Source organism: Callorhinus ursinus, unplaced genomic scaffold (genome assembly GCF_003265705.2).
Source record: "Callorhinus ursinus isolate GAN/ISIS: 27379988/994484 unplaced genomic scaffold, GSC_fseal_2.0 scaffold56, whole genome shotgun sequence".
NCBI lineage: Eukaryota > Metazoa > Chordata > Mammalia > Carnivora > Otariidae > Callorhinus > Callorhinus ursinus.
In genome coordinates, this window is record NW_027397118.1 from 3,126,725 (window position 1) to 3,133,787 (window position 7,063).

Here is a 7,063-nt window from a genome sequence, read left to right on the forward strand (position 1 = left end):
ACAAACTGAGGGTTCTAGAGGGGAGGGAGGTGGAGGGGATGGGTTATCCAGGTGATGGGTATTAAAGAGGGCACATATTGAATGGAGCACTGGGTGTTATGTGCAAACAATGAATCATGGAACACTATGTCAAAAACTAGTGATGTAATGTATGGTAATTAACATAACATAATAAAATAAAATAAATAGTAATGATACCTTACATCTGTAAAGAACACTGCAGCCTAATGAACATTTCACATATATTCTCTTACTTTGTGTTCATAATTCCCCTGAAAGAGTGCTCTGTAGAGTCTTGGAGAACCTTGTTTAGAATCCTAGCATCATGGCCTTGGGAAGTATACTTTGAACATCTCTTGGCCTCCTCTTTGTCATCCATAGAGTGGTGTTACTCTCAGGACTGTAAGAGATGAAGTATGTATAGTGCTTGAGGTGTATTAGGTACTCAAAGTCTCTCCCCTCCTCCATCCCATTTTGCATCTAGAGAAACTGAGGTTCAGGTTAAGCAACTTGTCCATAGGTCACATTGTTTTCTTTTTTTTTTTTTAAAGATTTTATTTATTTATTTGAGAGATAGAGAATGAGAGATAGAGAGCACGAAAGGGAAGAGGGTCAGAGGGAGAAGCAGACTCCCCGCCGAGCAGGGAGCCCGATGTGGGACTCGATCCCGGGACTTCAGGATCATGGCCCGAGCCGAAGGCAGTCGCCCAACCAACTGAGCCACCCAGGCGCCACCATAGGTCACATTGTTAAGAAGTGGCAAGTTTGGGGCCATAATCCCCATGTTAGGGCTCTCCCCTTGATGCCATGGCTTCATCTGGCAGTAGCTGAGAGATGACCCAGACTTGGGAGTGGGGAGGTGGAAAGATGAAGACACCATGTTTTTGTTGTTTTTTGTTGTTGTTGTTGCTCCCCATCAGCCACCCTGGAAGCAGTGTCCCAGGGAAATGCAGAATCTAAACCACATGGACCATAAGTGTTAATCATCCAAAAGGTGATAATAAGAAAGGAATATATCAATTGATGAAGCCAAAAAACAAGATGTCACCTTCTATTTCTCCCCTATACCACCCCCCTTCCATCTCTCTCTCTCTCCCCCCTACGGATGGATCTATCTGCTTCTCTCTAGCAGACCACATGCTACTTATCGCTATCTTGGCCCCCCTGCATGGTCTGGCTTTGACTACTTCTCCAGTCTCTTCTTGTACCACTCTGCCCTTCTGGAAGGCTTTGGCTACACAGCTTCTTTTCTGACTTTTGGGTGCACCCTTCCTTTCCACCTTGAGTGCTTTTGAACTTTCTCTCTGCCTGGAATGATTTTCCCAAGCTCTTCACTTGCTATCAAGGAAACAAGTAGGACAAATGACAATGGTCACAGTCTGGAGTCATCTTTTGTTTACTTGTCTGTTTTTCTCCAGTGGAATATAAAGGCCACCCCCTTATCTATAATATCCCTTCTATATCTACAGTGTCTTGCATCTGATAGATGCTCGAGAAGTCCTTGTAGACTGATTATATTCAGGAATAAGACCAAGGACAGATCCTGCTAGACTCTGTCAAGAGAGCAGGTGTGAAGAAAAGTGAGGAAAGGTTTTGAGGAACAGGCAGTCATGGTGGATTTTATGGGCTACCTGTGGCTGTGGGCAGGGCTGGGTCAGAGTCATTAGACCCAGCCAGGAAGAGGATTCCAGTGTGGCTAGCCTGGTGTGGGTGGCACCCCATGCACAAATCTGCTTTTGTACCCAACTTATATCAACTACTAGTCATCCTCTGTTTCATTTTCTTGGTTCTGTTCTTGGTTTTCTGTAAGATTGAAACAAAAGTGGCAGTAAAGAATGGTGGGAGTGTAAACTGTTACAACAACTTTGGAAAATAATTTGGGACTGTTTTATAGAATTGAACATTTGCATGCTCTCTGATTTATCATTTCCCTCCTTGATAGGTGTCTCAGAAATATCCTTTGATGTGTTTACCAGGAGACGTGTAAAAGAATGTTTGGGAGCAATCCAAATGGGAAACAGTCCAAATATCCGTCACATGAGGATAGTTAAATCAATTAGGGTATTATTACAGAATGGAATATTATATAGCAAAGATAATAAATGAATCACAGTTATGTAGATCAGCTATAAATGAATTTTATAAACATAAAATTTAATGAGAAAGCAGGTCATTGGGGACATCATATAGTATTTTTATAAAGTTCAAAGTCTAGCAAAATTAAGCAATCTATTCAGGAAGACACATGCGTAAAAACTAAAGAAGGAAAAAAAACCTGATGAAAAATTTTGCCTGTAGGGGTGGCAGTGAGCTTGGATAGGGAAGAAGCCCACAAGGAGACACAACAATAGTGGCTAGCATACACTGGGTAATGGGCTCACAGGTGTTCATTTTATTATATGCCTCCTGATTCACATACAAAATAATACTTGTAAAATATATTAAATAACATAATAGATTAATAGAAGTTTCTTGGACTGGGAATCAGGAGGATTATTTGCTTAATTTTAAATTGCCATGGATTATAAAGTATAGCATCTATTTTATAAATAGCTTTTTGGGAAAGAAGGAGAATAAATGCTGTTTAGAATCAAGAAATTCGATTTAACAGATCTCTTTCTAGAGGTTAAACCCTCAACCTTTGCTAAGGTGATACAAACCTAAGAGTAGTGCTGGGGAGGTGGGGGGTGTTGGTACCTGGGATAGCTTTTGGGACAGATGATTCTGTGGGCATTTTTTTTTAAATTGTATTTATTTATTTGAGAGAGAGAGAGAACACAGAGGGAGAGGGAGAGGGAGAAGCCGACTCCCCGCTGAGCAGAGAGCCCAATGCTGGGCTCCATCACAGGATCCTGAGATCATGACCTGAGCCAGAGGCAGACGCTTAACTGACTGAGCCACCCAGGTGTCCCTCTGTGGGCATGTTTTATTTCACCAATGTCCTTTGTCCTGGAAAGTGGATATAAGTGGGAAAAAAGAATCACAAAAAATACGAAGTGTTCTTTTATTTTATTTACTTATTTTTTTAAAGATTTTTATTTATTTATTGAGAGAGAGAGAGAATGGTAGAGAGAGAGCATGAGAGGGAAGAAGGTCAGAGGGAGAAGCAGACTCCCTGCTGAGCAGGGACCCCGATGCAGGACTCGATCCTGGGACTCCAGGATCATGACCTGAGCCGAAGGCAGTTGCTTAACCGACTGAGCCACCCAGGCGCCCTGAAATATTCTTTTAAGTTTTAAGAGTAGAGACGAGTGAGATCAAAGACAAGAAGTTTGGACACGTGTGAAAATTTCTTCCTTTTTTTTTCTTTAAAGAAGGAACTCAGGTTTCCATTTCTCTTATGATTTTATTTTACTTCTGGGTCTGATCCTGGAGCTCAGCTCAATTAAATATAATGCTTGTCTAAGAGATAAGTGTGGAAAAATAGGGGTCTAAAATTTAAAGGAATTGATTCAGGCTGTTGAAGTAGTTGTTTAAAAAATTTTGTGCCTTACTAAAATGGATCATGGGAAGGTTGTTCTTCCTTCTTACTAATTTCTGTCAGACCCCTTAAAGGCAAAGAATTTAAAGAAGATCACATGCTGTAAAGCGTTCTACATACCCCTTGAGCTATTGTCCCCAAAGGAAAGGGTCAACTAGAAACCATTTCTTCATGTCCTGTGATTCCTTTTGGGCTTTGGTCACACTGCACAAAAGAGAAATTGAAGTTGGGATGAATAAAAGAGAAGAAGCAATCAAGAAGTGGCAGGAGACAGTCCGCTGAGTAGCCAGCCTTGGTGACTTTCAAGCAGCTCTTGTTCTCTAAATTAAAGGAGAAATTGAAGACATGGCCATAAATATAAGAAAAAAGTCAATGACAGTGCAATGAAAATCTTACCATTGTGCTCATAGAAGCAGCCCTCTGGTGCCTGAGTTAAATAAAAGAAGGCAGGAGATAACTATTTTGTACATACTATTGTGTGAAAGTTCTCTCCAAGAACAGACTGTACAGCAGAAGGGGTAGACCCACATTCAATATGGAAAACGGAATGCTCAAAAGGCCAGGTGGGACTCCATGGCCTTGAGCTTCAATGAAAGGCAAGGGCATGTTGGCTTAAGGAATTTTGCAGCTGGGGCTGTTGATGGAACATTTTTTGCATTTATGGGAGCTGATGAAAAGAGGTACTCTTGGACCTGGAACAACTGGACAAGAAGGTTCTAGAATTCTTGAGTCAGCCTAAGGGAGAAAGATGCGCAGCAGTGTGGCTAGGAAGAAATGGTTGAATACTCTTAGAAGGCAAGAGCTCTGAAGTCAGACGTAAGTTCAACTCTACTCTCTGAAATGTAATTTCTGTGTAAAGCTGGGGAAGCTACGTACACCACATACACCACAGTTTTCCTCCTTCTGCAATGAAGAGAGCGGTCCTCACCTTATAGAACTGTTGGTTGGATTAAATAAGATAATAAAGAAAGAACAGCATGATGCTCACTCAGTCTATGGGGCTGGCACCATGCAAGCAGTGTGAAATGGTAGAGGTGGTAAGAAATCATGTTGATAGAGACGACACACGGTCTCCAAGCAATTTAGTCTCTCCATCCTTTTCCACTTGAAAAGGAGGCTTTCTTTCCTAATTTATTCTGACCCAAAGAATTACACCCTTTTGTGTAGATAAAGTGTTATTTAGAGATTTCCAATATGCCACCTTGATTTTACTGTGTACATAGATGAATAGTGGCTTGTGTAGATTTTCTTTTTGATATGTGATCTCTCAGCATTTAATAAAAAGACTTATTTTGACCAAGACAGCCTGTCAATTCAGCCAAACATCTAATTTGGCAGATTCTCCCCTCCCTTGACCAGAGTGACAAGCTGTTTGCCAACTTGATCTGATCGACCAAATGTTTTGGTGCCTCGTCGATACCGACAGTGATTTTTTTTTGTCTTTGTTATTTGCATGGACAAATGTACTGCATGTGAAGAAAGTGGGTGATCCTGGTGAATTTAAACCACTTGCTTTTGTGTTTGCTTCTTAACTTGGTCTTTGAGGGCTTACGGTCCAGAAGGGATAGGGAGGACCTAGAAGAAGAGATTTGAAATGAATACAGAATGGATACTAAGTAATTAATTATCGTGTTCAGGGGTTGAGGGTTTTAGAATGCAAAGTATGGGCAGCATAAACATTACTTAGAGCTTGGCCCTGAAGACCCATCTCCAGGGTATGGGACAACCTGCCATGGTGTAAGGAAGCCCTTTTTTCTCTAATTTCTGTACCCATTGCCCTTCCTCCATCAGTGTAGTGGAAATTAAATTCTCTCTCCTCCCAGCTTTTATTCCTAATTTTCTTTAAGAAGTAATTCCATACTTTTGTTTTGGGGAATTATCTGTCTCAAGCCCAGTATGAGCTAGCTTTGTTATACTTAAATCAGGTAAGCCTTCTGTCTTCTTGCTTGGTCAAAAGCTAGGTCCCTGTTCTTCTGGGGCTCAGAATCATTGGCATTTTTATGGCACAAAATATATTAGGAGCACATTCATTGAAATGGAGGAGCTATGAGAAAATTATGTCGTTCCTGCTATCCAGACCCCCAGACCGCCCTGCTTTCTGTAATTTTTCCGAGCTTGGTTCTCTAGCCTTCCCACCAATTCCCTAATCTTAACCCCTTCCTCATATTTAAAGGCTTCCCTTCTGACTAAGTTAGTCAGAATCAATTTATGTGACCTGCAAACAAAGATGGCACTGTCACTGCTAGCTGCCAGTCAACAGACATTCTCCTTTCTATAGTGTATGCTCATAGGTCTGCCTTGCACAACAGAGGCTGATTATATGTTCACTTCATGGAATCTCTTGAAGTTAGGTACAGGTGGCTGTATTCCTTAGCTATGGCTACTGTAACAAAGTGCAAAGCCTGGGTGGTCTAAACCACAGGAATTTACTGTCTCAGTTCTAGAGGCTGGAAATCCAAGGTCAAGGTGTCAGCAGGTTGGTTCCTTCTGAGGGCTGTGAGGGAAGGATTTGTTCCAAACTTCTCTCAGCTTATAGATGGCTGTTTTCCTTCTCCCTGTATCTTCACATCATCTTCCCTCTGTGTCCAAATTTCCTCTTCTTATAAGGGCACTGGTGGCACCCACCTTAAAGACCTCACCTTAACTTGATTACCTCTGTAAAGACTTTATCTTCAAATAAGGTCACACTCTGAGGTACTGGGGGTTAGGGCTTCAAAGCATCAATTTTGGGGAGGCACAATTTCACCCTTACAAGTGGCCTAGTGACCTAGTTCTAACCAAAGAGGCATAAGGGGACTGTTACTTCTGGAATGAGTTTTCCTATGTGGCGACAGAGAGAGATGTATGAAGAAAGGGCTTGTTCTCTCCCTTCTTGCTTTGGATGCTGTAGTGTTAGGATATAATATACCCAGGGTTATGGCAGCCATCTTATGATCATGAGGGAATAAGCTGGAGGCTAAATATCTACATGTGGAGGATGGTGGAGTAAAAGAATGGAAGATAGAAAATAATATGGATCCTGGATACAATGCTGAACCAATACAGGAACACCTAGCTCCAAACTTAGATATGTGAAATAATTGAATGCCTTGTTTAAACTACAGTTGCTTGCTATCACTTCTCCTTGAGATAGAACCCTCCCCAGATCCAATAAAATCCTCAATGGCTTATGTCCTCACACCTTTTCTCACTTTCTCCATATTCACAAATTATTACCTTAACCAGAGTATACATATCTGGTATCACATCTGATCATAAAATTTCAAGATCATCCAACTGGTTCCTTTCTTCTACCTTATCTGATGCACAGATTTCTCTGGACACCTGGGTCAGTGGCAGAATAAGCCCACAACTAAATCTCCATTGCATTAGATCACCCTATCCTGGGAAGTACTATCCATTTCTTTGTCATTTTTTCCTCACAGTTTACTAGAGGTGTGGTGGGCAATGACATGAGGTCACGAAGGAGTGTGGGTGTGAGACGGGCTCACAGAACAGGTAGCTTCTAAATGAAGATTTCTTTTCCTTTTGTGTTTTATTTAATTTTTTTAAATTTTTTATTGTTATGTTAATCAGCATACA